The sequence below is a fragment of the Perognathus longimembris genome, chromosome 6 (assembly GCF_023159225.1).
Source record: "Perognathus longimembris pacificus isolate PPM17 chromosome 6, ASM2315922v1, whole genome shotgun sequence".
Lineage (NCBI taxonomy): Eukaryota > Metazoa > Chordata > Mammalia > Rodentia > Heteromyidae > Perognathus > Perognathus longimembris.
Window position 1 is genome coordinate 63,607,582 of NC_063166.1, and position 7,134 is coordinate 63,614,715.

Below are 7,134 nucleotides of genomic sequence, written 5' to 3' on the forward strand. Positions count from 1 at the left end.
ATTATTGTAGATTCTTTCTCTGATAGTTTTGATATTTGTTGTCCTGCCTAACAGTGGTTATGTTGATTGTTTTGTTTCTTGGCAGTGTGTTTCTCCTTCTTGCCTTCTGTATACATCATAATTTTTGTGGTTATTGTTAAAAAATATCCCAATTTGCAAGGCAATATTGCCTGAAGCAAAAAGTTCTACACCTGGATAAAGCAAAACCAAGAAAGGTTGGTTGTCTGGGCAGGTGCTCTGGGATGCTAAATAGACTGCATTCTACATCTCCCATCTCACCTCAGTCTGGGGACATGACTTGGCAGCCTTCTCCTCAATCTCTAAGTTAGGCCTAGGTGCCAGTTTGTCTAGGGCCTCGCTGTAATCTGCCTTGGTGCCTTGATTTGGAGTTTAGTTATGACTTCTTTCCTAAATCTGTGCCAAGGGTCTTTTATCTCCTTGAACTTGTTGCTACAATGCAATGTCCTTTCTTACCACTTCAAACATTCAAAATATCCTTCTCTAGAATCCTACTTACCTGAATCCTAGTCATCTTTCAACATTGACCTTCCTTTGTCATCATTATCATAATATTCATTACCATTACTCTTGCTAACATTTGTTACTTCTTTGCTAAGTGTCAGATACTGAACGTAATTATTTCATTTAATACACTTATGGCCCTGTAAAACATGTACTGTTCTCTTTGCTTGTTGGAGAAGTTGGACAGCTTGATGGCTCTGAGCTCAAGGCTTTGCCATCCAAGGACTTGGATCAGCTGGGTGCCAGTGGCTCATGCCTGTAATCCTAGCTACTCAGGAGGCTGAGATCTGAGGATCACAGTTTAAAGCCATCCTGCAGAAGAAAGTCTGTGTGACTCTTAGCTAGCCACCAAAAAGCTGGAAGTGGAGCTGTGGCTCAGGTGGTAGAGCCCGTAAACACAAAAATTCAGGCACAGCGCCCAGGCTCAAGTTCAAGGACACCCCTCCTCAAAAAGACTTGGATCAAGTCTTCATTCAGTATTTATTAGCTATGAGAGCAACTATTTAAACCATATAAGCTTCAATTGCTTTATCTATAAACAAGGATGATATATTCACAATAAAATAGTTATACTCTATCAATATCCATAAAGTGAGTACCAAAGGCTAGCATTGCTTATGAGCAAGGCTTTTTGTTTTGTCTTGAAACATTGATGATTGATAATAAGATAACTTATTAGAAGAGGAAAATAAAGTCAATAAAGAATTTTATAGTCTCTGGACATGGGTAGCTATCATTAAACATTTCCATTTTCTTGAAGCATAGCCCAAGCATTACTCATCTTGACCTTGGTTAAGGTTGTTGTTGGCTTGCATTTAGACTACAAGGAGTGGGAAAGAAAGCAAGAGAGGACAAAGGAAGAAAGAGAAGGAAAGACAAGGAAGAAAGGCACCAAAGGAGGAAGAGGACATGTTTAAAGATGGATATACTAGTTAGGAATGTATTGTTTAATGCAAAATTCACTAAGGGATGCAACAAACAAGGGAAACAAATGATTAAAAATGGACTACTTAGGTGAACATCAGGTGATGTTCTTGTGCCAGCTGCCTCCTTAACTGCTGTTTGGAGCAGCAAGGCTACGGGTAGAAAGAGAAGACAGACTTATAGGAGGCTTTTAAGCGTGGTCAGAAGAAAATGAGAGGCCAAAAAGGAAAGTTACATTTGTATGATTTAGTTATTAGAATCACCTATTTCTAACCCAGTGGGTGCCTATATTTGCATTATCCATATTGAATGTTTTTGGTGTGTTCATTATGTTATCATTTCCAGTGTCTAGAGTTTGAGATTTTCATCGCCAGAAAATGAGATTTCATGGTCTGAGTCACATTTTCTCATTCTTCCTCGGGGCCACCAAGTGCGCTCTCTCTCTCTCTCTCTCTCTCTCTCTCTCTCTCTCTCTCTCTCTCTCCCTCCCTCCTTCTCCCTCTCCCTCTCCCTCCCTTTCTCTCTCCCTCTCTCTCTCTGTATATATATATATATGCATATATGTATATATGTGTACATACATCTGTATATACACACACACACACACACACATATATATATGTATTATAAACACACACAACCTTTTTACCAGGTCTCATTGATCTCTTGATCTACACCAAACTCCATCTCTAATTGAGTTATATGTCCTCACAAATTAAGAAATCTGATTAAATACATGCTATCTGTCTATTGCCATGGTAAGAAAGGAGATGAGTTTTGTGAATGGAGCTATTTATCTTAGCTAGACATTAGCAATTCAATAGAAATAGTTACCAGATGAGTCACCTTTGACTCATCCTCCATGAATGGAAAATTCAGCTGTGCAATGAAGTTCCTACCCTTTGTTCCCAAGTTTGGAACATGTCTCAAGTGATAGGTTATTGCCTAGGAAATAGAGCTCATAATAGTTGGGTTCTTGAATAATAGAAGTACTTTGAAAGATGAGATGGTACTAATAAATGTGTGTCCTCGCCATCAGGAACAAAGTTAATTGCATGAAAAACTCAATATTTATTTGTTTTTTTTAAAAAATAATTATTTGTTGAGGGAACTAATTTATGAATGAACAGGCTGGTGAGGAGAGGAGAGGCCTTGAGGATCACTCTGAATTTTCTAGGATAAGGGGTGGTGTTGGCTTGTATTAACTAAGAGCTGGCTTTGAAGACTGGTATGGATTAGTGGATATAGTCAGTTCAGTTTTAAGCAGTTCACGTACAGACCTGAGTGTATGTGGGACATTCTTGCATGTCTAGATTTGTGTTGTGGAGGACATATTATGAAAATGAAAGGACCTTGCTTATGCAAAGGGACCTTGCCAGAATTAATTTTCCTTCCTTCCCTTCTACTTATTCAATCTTCTTTCTTTCTAATGATTCTACTTTTCCTTTCATGAACATTTCAGTGTGGTCTGTCATTTGCAGAGTTTTGTACTAGTCACTGAATATACATGAAAGAGAGCAGACTCAATTCAGTCACTTGACACAGCTTTACTGAGCTCCTAATGTAGGCCAGGCATGGACCCACAGGGACCCATACACTACACAAAATCCTTTCTCAGAAAGAATTTACATTATAAGACATAAACTCATAAAACAACTGAGTAACTGTTCAAGACCAAAGATCATTCTTTGCCCCAGGACAGGGAATGAATATATGAAAGATTATTTCAAAATTGAATATGTGATTTGTGAGAACTAAGACAAAGATTTCTTCTTCATCAGGATCCATTTGAGTCAGTCAATTTTAGTTCTTCTTGTGATATTAAATCTTTTAAGAATATATATTTTAAGTGCCCAATCCATGGTATAGAATGTGTACTAATCCCCATGAGGTTTCCAAAGGTTTAGGCACGGAGAGGAGACTGAAGCCTTTGAAAAGGTCTCCTCGCAATGAAAATGCTAATGGTGACTGAAGTCCATTACTTTAATTGCCATGTTTTTGCAAAGCTGAGTAATGGATGATCTTATTCAATGCATCAAGCACTGCTTTACAAATCCAAGAGAATAAAAACATTTTAAAACAACAAAATTAATTCAGTTGTTTCACTTTCAATACAAACTCGGCATGCCATAAGTTAGCAAGCATTTAAAATATCTTAAAAGGAAATACAAATCAAAACATACAGTGCACTTCCAACAGAATACAGATTAATGAAATTGAGAAGTCTGACAATATCAAAGGTTGGCAAAGAGGGGCTGGGGATATAGCCTAGTGGCAAGAGTGCCTGTCTCGGATACACGAGGCCCTAGGTTCGATTCCCCAGCACCACATATACAGAAAACGGCCAGAAGCGGCGCTGTGGCTCAAGTGGCAGAGTGCTGCTACCCTTGAGCGGGAAGAAGCCAGGGACAGTGCTCAGGCCCTGAGTCCAAGGCCCAGGACTGGCCAAAAAAAAAGCAAAGGTTGGCAAAGAGGTAGGTTAGTTGGAATTGTCATGTGTTTCCATGGAGAATAAAATGTGGTGCAAAAAACTTCAAAATTTGTAATATACTACTTCATAAGGTCAACTATAATTACCTTATGATTCTTGGCTATATGGTCCACAAAAATGCATACCTCTTTTCACCAAAAGGCATTGACAAAAATGTCTATCATAGCACTGCATATAGTGTCTCCAACTGGAAACAGCTGAAATATTGATCAACAATAAAAAAACAAAATAGAATATATTCATGCTACTACATACTACTTGGGAATAAAAATAACACTAGTGCTCTGTGCAATGCTATGAATGAACAAATGCCTAGCAAAACAATCTATGCACACACACACACACACACATACTCACATATACACACATACATATACCTACAAATACGTGTTTCATGGGGTAGAGATGTAGCTCAGTGATAGAGTGCTTGCTTAGCACATGCTAAGTCCTGACATGCCAGTATCCTCAGAGTCATCTAAAAACTCTTTGTTTAAACTATATGCGCATATTGCCATGCATGAAGTTCAAATAGCCAAACTAACTGATGATGTTAGAATAGTAGTTTTCTTTGCAAGACATTGGCTAGAAGGATTTTGGGGTGCTACAAATGTTCTACAAATTCACTGTGTTGTCCACTTACAGTTTGTGACTTTTACAGTGGGCAAATTATTCATTGCTTAATTTTTTTAATGCATACATACTACTGAGGCCTCCATGGAGCACAGGTGCAGGAGATGGTTGACAGTGAGGGAGGTCCTGAAGATCCATTTGAGGGAGGTCCTGAAGATCTCCTCATCCTGCCACAGCACTGAGCACTCATCCATCAGTTTACCAAGCATCAGTGAGCACTTACATTGGTCAAGGGCTACAGTGGGCACTGCATAGCTAGACCTTTCACCTTGTTCTTTCTTTGCTGTTTGAATAAAGTGCAAATTAATACCACAAATCTCACCACACATTGACTACAGTGCCTAAAACTAAGGACTGCCAATGCTACATGTTGGTGAGAAGTTAGAATTGTGGTTTAAAACCAGCCCAGACAGGAAAGTCCATAAGACTCTTTATCTCCTATTAAGCACCAGAAGAGCCAGAAGTGGAGCTGTGTCTCAAGTGGTAGACTGCTAGCCTTGAGCACAAAAGCTTAGAGACAGTGCCCAGGCCCTGAGTGTAAGCCTCAAGACCAGCACACATAAACACACACACACACACACACACACACACACACACACACCATCACAAATGTGCATTACAAAGTAGAGTACTATGCAGAAATAAAAAGATCAGCCTCTGATACCACATGTGTGTATCTCAGCACAACTTGATGAGAAAAAGATGATGATGAGATTTTGCATTCTTGGAGTATATACCTTGTTGTCCCACTTACATGAAGTTCAAGAATAGACCAGGCTAATTTATGCCATTTAAAATTAGAGTAGAGGTGCTGAACATATGGCCTAGTGGTAGAGAACTTGCCTCATATACATGAAGCCCTGGGTTGGGTTCCTCAGCACCACATATATAGAAAAAGCCAGAAATGGTGCTGTGGCTCAAGTGGCAGAGTGCTATCCGTGAGCAAAAAGAATCCAGGGACAGTGCTCAGGCCCTGAATTCAAGCCCCAGGACTGGCAAAATAAATAAATAAAATAAAATTAGAATAGAACTGCTCTTGGAGTAGGATGGGCTGGTTTAGAATAGTACAGAAAGAACTTTCAGGGTAATAGAAATGTTCTGCATCTCTATTTACTTATTGCAGAGGGATATTCACTTGCCATAGCTCCTCCAACTTAAGACTTAAACTCTGTACATTTAAAATATACAAACCATGTGCTTTTAATTTTCAGAGTTGCAGTTTTATATTGTAGACTCAAAAGATATTTTAAATAATTAAAAAATATAGAAAATAGGAATCCAGGTATGGTTGCATAAAGCTGTAATCCAGCATCCAAAAGGCAGAGGCAGAAGGATCTGAGTTTGAGCTTAGCCTGAGCTACATAGTGAGTTCTAGGACAGCCTGGGCTACGTAGTCAGACCCTATCTAAAAAAATAAGAAGTAAAACGAGCATATTATAGACATAAAGAACAAAGAAAATCCTTCAATGAAAATCACTATTAACTATGTTGATTTATGTGCTTCTGGTATTTTTGTGCATGTACATTCTTTTCTTTGATGAATCATGCCTTCAAAGATAATGTTTTATTTACAGAGGGAGAGATGACCAAAGTCCAGATGGCCAAAAAAAGCCCCACAAAAACCCAAGGTAAACCATACCCAAGGCAGATGGAAGTCGAGCCTAGTGGTATAACAAAGAGTATATCGACTTTATGATGAGTTATATTAGTAAATCCTCATTTGTATGTAATGAAAAATACATACCTGGTTTCAGGCACAGAGCTTTAAAAACTCATGGGTTTTAGGTGGATACCTAAATCATAGGAGGATGGGAGCTGTTCTCCAAAACCACTCAGTGTGTGACTACAGGGCTGGGACTTTGTCAACAGACTTCTGAGGGAGGAGAAGACTAGAGGTTAGCCAATCATTTAAGTGTTTTGTCTTTGTAATGAAACCCCAGTGAAAACTCTAGGCACTGAGATTGAGTGGAGCTCCTCCCTGGTTGAGGAACAGACTGGAGAGTGATGCACCCAACTCCAGAGAAACAGCATGTGAAAGCTCTCAGTCTGTGGCCCTTGCAATGCACATTCTTCAGAATAAAATAGCACATGAGAATAGCACATTCGATGGGTTCTGTGGGTCATTCTGTGAGCTACAGAGTCTGAGGGGGACATGGGTGCTCTCCAGTTGGTAGCCATTGCTCAGAAGGGGTCTGGGACACTGCACGGCAGCTGGCATCTCCCATGGGCTCTGTGCTAACTCTATAGCTGAATTGAGTTGTAGAATAACCAGTTGGTACCAAAGCAACAGTTGGGGTGGAAGCAGAACAAATCCTTTTCCTTTTCTGTTTCTGGATAACCATGTGACTTCTGCCCCGCTTCCCCCATTCAATGCTACTTTCTTCTTCTTCTCCCTGTGAAACTTCAGTCTTTGGTTCTCACTGTTAAGATCCACAACCAGCAGCATTGATCAAGCCAATCACTTACCCAGACTTTCACTCTTCCACCAGGCCTGGCTTTCTCTCTGTCTCTTTCTCTCTCTCTTTCTCTCTCTCTCCCTCTCCCTCCCTCTCTTTCTCCCTCCCTCC